Source organism: Pongo pygmaeus, chromosome 13 (genome assembly GCF_028885625.2).
Source record: "Pongo pygmaeus isolate AG05252 chromosome 13, NHGRI_mPonPyg2-v2.0_pri, whole genome shotgun sequence".
NCBI classification, from domain to species: domain Eukaryota; kingdom Metazoa; phylum Chordata; class Mammalia; order Primates; family Hominidae; genus Pongo; species Pongo pygmaeus.
The window spans coordinates 484,289-495,259 of NC_072386.2; the positions used below are offsets into that span (position 1 = coordinate 484,289).

The following is a 10,971-nucleotide window of genomic DNA, read 5'->3' on the forward strand; positions in this document are numbered from 1 at the left end:
TTGAACTTTATAACTAAAGAGGTATAATTGAAGAATGATGAATTTTGGAAATATTTGTTACGTAATATATAAGGTACAATGTTTATATTAAAAAAGCAAAATATAAAACTAAATTTAAAACTGTGCACAGCACCGTGCCCAGCTAAATTTTTAAATTTTTTTTAGAGATTGGGTCTCACTCTGTTGTCCAGGCTGATCTTGAACTTCTTGCCTCAAGCAGTTCTCCCATTGGCTTCCCAAAGCACAGAGATTACAGGAGTGAGTCACCACTCAGCCACGTGCATCTTTTGAACACTTGTAATATGTCCAGTCTGAAATTTTAGATATGTACACACCCACACACATACACATGTCCTGTTTTGATGTTCTATAATTAATTTTCTCTCAGTTTTTAACTTTTATCTATCTTATTAATGTATAGAATTGCCCTGAAATCTGGCTATGGAAAATATCTTGGTATAAATTCAGATGAACTTGTTGTTGAGCGTTCAGATGCAATTGGACCAAGAGAACAGTGGGAACAAGTCTTTCAAAATGTAAGTGCTGTTATTGTTTATAAAATCTTCCTGTCAGTTTAACAGAAAGTCTGTAACAGTCAATCATAATATATTTAAAATGAAAAAGTAGGATGAAATAGTATAATACATTAAACTGGAATAAATCAGTAAGAACATAGAGCCTTAAAGAGATCTCAAAATATAGTGCAACAAAAATAGCGTTAGTACTTTTGCCCACAATTATTTCTGTATACCCTTAGTGCCTAGATATGGATCTCATTTCCATTGAAGAACCAGTCAATTTTAGGTCTCAGAGTAGGAAAACAGAATACTTCCTAAGTATCTTCTTTGTAGCAGAAATCATGGATGCTTTCAGAAACATTACAGACTGTAAGCGAAATGTGGAGCCAGCTAAGACCAAGTTGTGACAATTTGCGTATAAAATATAAATAATAATAGTTCATTGAAGTAAATTATCTCTAAAAGACTTTCAGTTCATAAGCTAATAGTTTATGAAAAGATAGTTTTAATATAAGAAGAAAAAAGATAATATACTAATTCTTCATTTTAGTAAGTAGACAGTTGTAGTATATGGATGTTTTGTTAAATCTTTGTTGATACAGAATACATAATTTCCCTTTTCTGTTTGTGTGAGAAGTAAAGATTGAACAAAAATATATGAGTGCTAAACTGTCTTTAAAAAGTAGATCACTATATCAGAAACAGTAAGGACCAGTGGGCACCACGCAGAACAAGCAAATAGAAGATAAGCTCAGCCTTTGAGTAGCAGCTTTGGTAGTATAAAATAATGAACTGAAAATAGGAAGTCAGCAGTGTTTTCTAAGATGACAGATTAAACAAACATCCTACCAGAAAGAGGTAATCACTTAGACTAAGTTCCTCATCCCCTAGGATAAAATCTTAAGTCAGTGACTTGAAAACTATTTTGACCTAATCCATTGAGAGATGCATTTTTACATTGCAGCCCAGCACACACATATGTATAACCGAAGCAAGAGTTGTACTTAACAATACTTACTTATCCATGTGTTATGCACCTTGATATTTCTTATTCTCTTTTATCTCTTCCTCTGTTTGTCTGTGTGTATTCCTTCCCCCCCACCCCACCCACCCAATACCGTTCAGGAAACACTACATTGATTTCATTACCTGTAATGTGTTGCAACCGCTTTGTGATGATCCTACTAGCTATGATGAGATAATTCTAATAAAAGTTACACCAGTAGAAATGCCAACATTTCATAAGGCCTGGGTGATGACTTAGAGAGTACTAATAATACAACACTTTAGGAAAGTTCATTTCATTTTATTTTTAGGAAGGACACTAAGTTTCAAAAATTTAAATTTAAATGAAGGAGGGTCTTAAAACTCTATTGCAAAAAGGACTCAGCTGAATAATCTCTGGCACAGGTTTAAATCGCCCGGACCACACCATGTGATGTCAACCGCCATGTTCCAGGGCTCACCAGGAGCCATCCAGATGAGAGACCATCCAGCCCTTGTGACTTTACTAAGATATTAAATCCATGTTATCAGCATGTTTTTAACTGGATGTGATATAAGGTTAACATATTTTGTAATCATTGTATTTATAAATATTTTGTCTAAATGTTATGGTATTCCAACTTTTCGAAAAGAATCAACGAAATACAAGTTATAAATAAACATTTTATTTGTTACGGGAGTTAAGCTAACCAAATTTATAACCGAGATTTAGATACACAAGAAAATCACTTTTTAAAGTTTTGTTTAATAGCAGTGTAATACATCAAACATTAAACAACTAAAAAAGTGTATGAATATTTATTTTCACACACAAAAGTCCCTCAGACATTGATTCTTAAATTCAAAACACCAAAGGCATTGTATATACCTTTTCATGTTTTCTAATTCTGAAGAAAATAAATGTTACTTAAAATGCTAATATTTGAATAAAGTATGCATTCATAATTATGTTCTTGTCTTTAAAGTTAATTTTTGAAACAGAACTAAACAGTTTTATCTTCAATAGATCTTTTAGAAAGGAAGCAATCCTACCTCATCTAATTAGAATTTAGTCCTACTAGGAAGATACACTACAAATGTTTATTGTGGTAATCTTTGAATAGTAAAATGAAAGGTGATTTTGGTTTCCTTTTCTATATGTTCTTGTATTATATTTTCCACGTTCCATTCTTAAGTTCTTTTCTGTGATTTTTAAATCAGGGAGGAAAAATTAATTCAGTCTAAACACTTAATGTTTCTTCTAGAAGAAGTATCCTCATGGTTATTTTGTTATTTTGTTTCACTTAGGGGAAAATGGCTTTATTGGCCTCAAATAGCTGCTTTATTAGATGCAATGAAGCAGGAGACATAGAAGCAAAAAGAAAACAGCAGGAGAAGAAGAAATGATCAAGGTAATGATGACATTTTATACAGATGACTGCATTCACACATGCGATGTGACTGTATCTCTTTAAAATGTTAAATCATCATTTACTGTCACTTTAAAGATTTAGTTAATAGCTTTTTATAATGTGCTGTTTCAAATAGACTCATTTTTAATTATAAATCCCATAGTGGATGGCTTGTTTATACAATGTGGTAGAGAAATCAGTGCATCTAGGAGCTACCTTGCCATTATCTCCGTGGATTAGTATCTTTTTCTGGTAGTTCCACATGCTTTTTTTAAGCTTTCATTTTCCTATTTTCTTGCTTGTATTTTAAAATCTAATTTTTAAAATAGATAACATGTACACGTGATCCAACATTTTTAAATAAAAGCATATGAAGATGAAGACATATGCCTGCCATGCATCTTACTCAACTGAGTCCCAGCTCCTGTTCCTCTTTCCCTTTGTTTGTTTTTTTATAGTCTCCTAAAATTTCTTTATAAACATATGAATACATTTATAATTTTCAACTTTTTTACACTAAAGGCAGCCTCCTCTATAGTCTTCTCAGCTTTTGATTTTTTTTTTCCTTAAAATGGTATCTTGGAGAGTTTTCTACTATTAGTTTGAATGTATAAAATTTTCTCATTTTCTTGCTTTTCTTCTCTTTCTCTCTCTCTCTTTTCTAACAGCCACATAATATTCCATTTTAAGGATGTACCTTAATTTATGTAGTCTTTTATAGATGGAAAGTTAGGCTGTTTCCAGTCTTTTGCTCTTAGAAACAGTGCTGCAGTATGTAACATTGAATATGCATCAATTTGTACATGTGTGGGTGGACCTGAAGATAAATTTCCAGAAGCAGAATTACCAGGTCGGGGTATGTGCGTTTGTATTTATGTAATGCTTGAGCTTCTGTGATGATAATCACTCTATGAAACAAAAAATCATAGCAGAACTTCTGGGGCCTTAGCCCTTACATTTTAAAAATATTTTTATTAATAGTACCTGTCTTCTTTGCATTAGGAGAAACATGAATCACATAAAACATGATTTTTATTTTATGTTTAAAATGTGTGTGCCTCACTAAGCTGGAAATAAAAGTTCCTTATTCCAGGCTAAATTCCCTCATCTCTAGTCAGACGCGTTATCCATTTCACCAGTGGCCTGTGCCTTCCCTATTCCTACAGTTTGTTTTACATCATTGTAAAAGTTAAACAGACATCTTCATATCAAGGTGAAATTCTAAATAATACTGTTAATATAACCTAGATAAATCAGGTAGTTAACTGGAATTTGATGAAAACATTTAAGGTTTAATTTCTTAGATTCACAAAAGCCACTGATCTTTAATGATAAACATATACCAGGATGTGTCTAAAGAATAACTCCCCCCTTCTTGACACATGGTTTTTCTGTGTCTTGGCATTCCAACGCAGTACTGAGCATCGTGAACCTTGATTTGTTTGTCTCTGTTGGGAATCACAAGTTGCATCCAGTCTGACCCAGATTTGTTGGCATTGTGGGGGCCAGAGTGGAAGGCTCTAAGAGAGGGGGCAAAAGCCTTTTCTAAAATGCCCTTCATTCTTATAATTAGAGCATAAAAATTTATGTTACATTTCTCTCTACTGCCAGTGTAATTTAAAAGCATCTCTCAATTCTCTGTACGTGCTTCATGTTAGATTTCCGGTCATATGTTTGATTTTCTTTTTAGCATACTCTTGATTTCAGATAATTTCAAATCTAAAGCTCAAACAATTTCAATCTAAAATGTAGATATTTTCTTACAGTTAGAGAAGTGAAATGCTATATTTTTTCACTGCATGCATCCGGCACAGGCGTTGTAGTCTAGAATTTCCATAATGCTCCTGTGAGGTGAATGTGAGCTCAGTCTTACAGACAGGAAGACAGCCTCTGACGCTCCTTACATCCTCGTGGTTTTTGTCAGTCAGTTCATGGAAATCACAGTGATTTCAAGGTGTGGTAAGACAGGATGTGTACCCAGGCTCAGCTGACTCCAGAGGCCACTCTCAGTATTTCATAGCACATTGCTTCTTAGGAAACAGATCATTGAGGAAATGCAGATGGCTTTGTGACTTGCATTTAATTTAATTTGTTTATATTTTATTGTATCATGTTTAAATTTTTTTCATCTGGATATCATCACAAAAGCGTTATTGAAGGCAACAATTGCAAATATATATGCAGTGCTGTTCACTTATACAAAGACACAAAGATACACAAAGATTGCATTTTTCACTATTTAAAGCAATTTTCAGATGAAATACAAAGTTTTCTGGGTCTCTTTGGTTAGTCAAGTACTTGGAAGCTCTGAACAGTGATTATTTAGGACTCTTTCCATACCATTTAATTGCAGGCTGTCCTAATTAATCTCTGTCAGCCCTTCACTTTTAGGACCTTGCCTTATCTACCAGAACACAGATCCCTCTTACTAAAGGTAGCATTGTGTTACAGGCCCTAGCAGGGAATGTTTTGAGGTCTGGGACCTCTCAAATCAAAACTGTCATGAAGATGTTATTGGCACAAACATGTTATTTGTCATCACTTTCTAAGCAGCTCTGAAACTGGACTCCGGCCACAGAGATCCCTTAGGAGACATGAATCCTTACCATTGCCCATTGCCTGTTCTGTGGGTGATCTTAATTGTTGAATGCAGATTAATTAACTTATGACATGTGATAGTAAATATCTGTCCAACTTAGGAGGACATAAGAAGCTACTAAAAGAGGTGGGTTCCAATTAATTAAAAACAAGTTGTGTAATGCTAAAAGTTTTAATAGTTTGGTAATAGCCTGTGCAATGTAAAATAACTATTGAGCTTTCAGTCTGATCAAATGACATTTGTCTACTAGGGATAATTTGATCCTAGTGTATTCACTTGGAGGACAAAATTAAATTAATGATTGCTTTATTGCCTAGCAGGATCTGATGTATAAAATGTTTCTGAAATAATTTTGTCTGTAGTGTTTCTGACACAAGGGCTGAGGAGGAAGAATGTGATAGCACTTACTCATATAGATTATATATATGAAGTAAAAACACATAGCCAGAACCGGTCTTTTTCTGAATATTATTGCTCAGTTAATTTTTTCTTCTGCATAAGAAACCATCTCAAATGTTCTTATGTGATATGTAAAGTGGGGAATGTGGAAAATAAACATATAACCCATTGGATTCTCTTTTCCAATATCTAGATTAGATCCTGCGCTGAAAGAGAAACCAAGAAAAAAGATGACATTCCAGAAGAAGACAAAGGAAATGTAAAACAATGTGAAATCAATTATGTGTATGTATGCTTTTCCTTTTAGACCTACACATTTGACAGTGAAGTGCTTCTCAAAGTGCTTTCAAAATAAATTACCTAATTAGCTGGGGATGGTGGTGCATGCCTGTAGGCCCAGCCACTTGGGAGGCTGAGACAGGAGGATTGTTTGAGCCCAGGAGTTCAAGGCTGCAGTAAGCTCTGATCACCACAGCATTCCAGCCTGGGAGAGAGGGCAAGACCCTGTCTGAAAAAATGGAAACTCATGGACAAGAAGAGGCAACACAATGTAGCCTCTAGGACAGAGTACTGAGCTAAATGCTTTTTTTTTCTTGAGGGTTCAGTTTTCCTAATCATCCTACCAGCTCCCAAAGCTAGTCACTAGGGTTAGTCAATCTCTCTATTCATTCATAGAATGGGCGTGATGCCAGTCAAAGTCTGTGCTATGGCCAGGACACAGGGGACTCCAGCCAGCATGCCCTAATAGAAGTGGGGCCTTGTGCTACCCAGTCAATGAGTGGCCCTGCTCTTGAGAGGTCACAAAGGTCATCTTTGTTGTTCAGAATCTCCAGCTTATTAAAAAAAATACAGTTACACTTTTTTTTCTTCCTCAATATGGAGTCTCGCTCTGTCCCCCAGACTGGAGTGCAGTGCCACGATCTCAGCTCATCGCAACCTCCTCCTCCCAGGTTCATGTGATTCTCCTTTCTCAGCCTCCCGAGTATCTGGGACTACAAGCGCATGCCACTATGCTCGGCTAATTTTTGTATTTTTAGTGGAGACGGGGTTTCACCATGTTGGCCAGGCTGTTCTCGAATTCCTGACCTCGAGTGATCTGCCTGCCTTGGCCTCCCAAAATGCTGGGATTGCAGGTGTGACCCACTGTGCCTGGCCTATAATTAGACTTTTTAATATGTAAAAAAGAAATTAACAGTATTTATAAATTTAATAGTAAATATGTATAATCAGAGTTTGAGGTATTTTTCAATGAAGACATTTTCTTTGCAGAAAGAAATTTCAGAGCTTCCAAGACCACAAAGTTAAAATAAGTAAAGAAGACAGTAAAATTCTTAAAAAGGCTCAGAAAGATGGATTTTTGCATGAGATGCTTCTGGACAGGTAGCCATTTATTTACTTAGTTCCACTATTTTCAGTAGCCAATAGAAATGGCATGTAGAAAACCTATATTCTCTTAAATTACTGTAGTTTTCAAATTTTTGTCTTTATTTCTAATTTATGAGTGTGGCAATATTACCTAAAGAGGGCATCATGAGTTTGGGAAAAGACTGTCAAGAAAGAATATCTAAAAATTATAACTGATTCTAAGTATATACTTTAAGAAATTCAAGTTTGACTGTATCTACTTCATAAATTTATCAATATCTTTTTATTACTATTACAACCAGAGTTAGAAGCAGTTTGACTAATATAAAAATTATGTGGATTCTGTTAGAGTAGTTCGGGTTCCTTAAAATAAGCATAGATCAACTAAAAAACTAAGAATAAAAGCTAAACAAGTGAAATTGAAGCAGTTTTATTGTAAGATTTGGAAGAGTGCAGGATGTTTATCATAGCACATTATTAATATTTATCACTCTTCCTATGTAGATAAGTAATGTCCTAGAGTTACAAAGTAGAAAAACAGAGATGTTTAGCTGTGAGTGTACAAGTATAAATCAATTAAGTGCCAGATTTTGATAATCACCAGCCGCTCATTCAAGTCGTATGTTCCAAAGTTACTCTTACCCTTTTTTTACATTACTTGATAAAGGCAACGTTTAATTACATATTTCCTGTTAACTAGCTGGTAGATTTCATACCTAAAATTAGTAAATAATGTTAAGAATTTTTTTTCAGCTGAGCAAATGAATATGTATGTAGTTGTAAGAAATCAAGAAGATGTTATAAAATATAATCAGGATGTGGACCCTAAAACGGAATAACCTCTATGTCCTGTAACTTTTATCACTTGTAATAATACAGCATTCTCACCCTGTTAAATGGAAATTTAGAGCACCATTAAATTCTGGAATAATTAAAATTGCTATTTGGATTGAAAAAGCCCTTAGACAACATTTATTGAATATTAGGAAATAACTTTTATAAGATTAGAATCCATTTTTTATAGAAACCAAATTTAAAAGTATACATATTTTAACATAAGTGTAGTGGTAACACAGTAACCAAAATTGAGCACACATTTTTAAAGCTTTTTATATTTATTAGCAGTTGAATATATATGGCATCTTTTACATAGATTAATTTTACTATTTTTCTTTGTTTTAACAGGAGAGCCAAATTGAAACCGACAGATACCGCAAATGACTGGGACTTTTGTTTCTGCCTTATCTTTTTGTGTATTTTTCTGAATAAAATATTCAGAGGAAATGCTTTTACAGAGTTCTTGAGTTGTTGTGAAATTGTTGTTTAGCTAGCAGCTAGTTTAACCAGGATTAAGCAAGTTTTATCAGGATTCTTCACGGATGTACTTTTTAGCTAACTACAGTTTTTCATATGGAAATGAAACTTACAGTACACACTTAACGTACCACAGAATTTTTTTCTGGATTTCCTGTCCTGAAGCATGAAGTGTACTAGAAACCAATTCTTCCTGCGCTACTTGTGGAATCTTTCTTACTGGATCATAATCTTACTTTACTTTATACAATAGATGCTTAATCAGTGCCTTTAATAGGAAGTGAGAAACTCCCAATCCAATCAACAAGGCTTTGATTCTACCTCCTAAGTACTACTCAGATCACAGACAATCCAAATATCAGAACTAGGGGGCTGGGCAGAGAGGAAAAATCATCTATTAGGGAGTGGGACAGAAAGTGGAAACATTACAAAGAAGCAAGTGGGCTCAGGACAGAGGCGAGGGTAGTACTGGGGAAAATCCCTACTGAGGACAGGTTTGCCACAGTGGATATGTATGTGATGCTTTTGTCCTCGTGGGCTGGGATGGAAGCTGATAAAGAAGTTCAGATGCTACGTGTTGCTTAGGTCTGCTTTGTTGAAGCCTGTCTCTTTCAGAGTTCCTAAACACAATATTCCCGTGGCATCTAATTTCAGTGAGAGCTCCAAATCCAGGCCGTGTATCAGATGCCACGGGAAATTCTGCCTCAGGACTGAGGTTGGTTCAAGCATCTGGATGATGTCAAAAGTCCACGTTGTGTGCTGGCCTAACCTGAAAGACCCTATCTAGTTCTAGCCTCTAAATTCCTTCTGTCACCAAATTTAGAGTTACATGGCATCTGTACAAGCTAGGTAGCTGAGGCATGGGATCAGCCCTATAAAGGAGCTTTTGGAGCTTTTGTTGTAGGTCTAGATTCAACTTGGCACTCCAGTTCCAATAGCTTGACTTTCTCTTATCGTGTGTTCTGATCCTTGGATTGGGAACAAAGTAACCACTCTGATCCCACAAAGCAGAGGTTCCGGTTCCCAACGGGTGACTATTTTGCCTCCCAGGGGACATTTTTGGTTTTCACAACTGGAATACGGTGTTAGAGGGTAGAGGCTAGGGATGCTGCAAAGCATGTGGCAGAATCCTGTTCCACCCAGAATGCTAACAGTGCCAAGGTTATGGAGCCTTCCCACCCAAGGGCTTGGTCTATTCCTTGCTTCTGTCAGCTCCCTAACCCTTAAACACAACAGTTCAAATACATATGCATAAGCATCTCCTAGGGACCTGCACTTTTCCAATATCGACTACTGAGACCCATCCGTAGAGATGCAGTCTTAGGAGGTCTAGGATTGGGCTCAAAATTTGCATTTTAACAAGTACTCCAAGTCCTTCTGAAGCAAATGATAGAAACCACACAATGAGGAACACCGCCGTCAAGAGACTGAATCTTCCTTCCCAACACTAGCTTGGTATCTGAGACCATCTGCCTGCTGACTGGCTTTCCTGTCACAAACATTCTGCATGTAGGCACAGTGTGTTCCTGGAGTCCATGTTAACTCGTTCACCCTCATGTTCCCTTGGTTCCTGTCCCCAGTCCAGCGAGCAGAACTGATTACAGATCTTGACAACAGAAGATACAGATTTAAAATAACTTGCCTGTTCCCGTGGACTTTATCCATTAGTGAAGGAGGACAAGTGGACCAGGGGAGAGGGTAGGTGGGGGCTCCTTCCCTATTCCTCCCATTCCACTTTATACAAACCCCAGCTAGACCACTGGGAGAGCAACGGAAGTTAAGAATGACTGCATCTAAATATTGTCATCTGGTCCACTCTTCTTCCATCTTGTACACAAGGATATGAGTTTTGTTTAAAGCACTACTGAAACCAAGATAAACTCTGGCTTAGTAAGATCCTGACGGATCAGTCTAGTAATCTTATCAAAACCAAGATTACCTAAAAGCACTAACCAAAGGAAAAGCTCCCTCACCCCAACCTATGACTGCTCACAATTTTCAGATTGAATCATTTCAATTGTATTTTAAGTTTCATTGACCCTTTACCACCTCCAAGCTGCTCCTCAACACAACTGATTATTATTTTTTAATTTTGAAATCTTTCTCACTTCTAGAATTTCCACTTGAGCCTTTGTTATTATTGTAGTTTCTTCTACTCTGCTGTGATTTCCTATCCATTTATTTTAAGGGTTTTTGGGGTTTTGATTTTAATAAGAATTACAACAACTACTTTAAAAATCCACACTAATTCCAACATCTGGGTCATGTCGAGGTCAGTCGCTATTGATTGCCTTTTTCTTTGAATATGTTTCTTTATATGTTTGGTATAATGGGATTGAATTCTGAAGATTGTAAAACTAGATTTTATTTTGTTCCTCTG

General features: G+C 35.9%; 1 pseudogene; it reads left to right on the forward strand.

Moving 5' to 3' along the window:
* Positions 1 to 290: 290 nt before the first annotated feature.
* On the forward strand, positions 291 to 9,398 carry LOC129026531 (protein FRG1-like; annotated as a pseudogene).
* Positions 9,399 to 10,971: the final 1,573 nt, after the last annotated feature.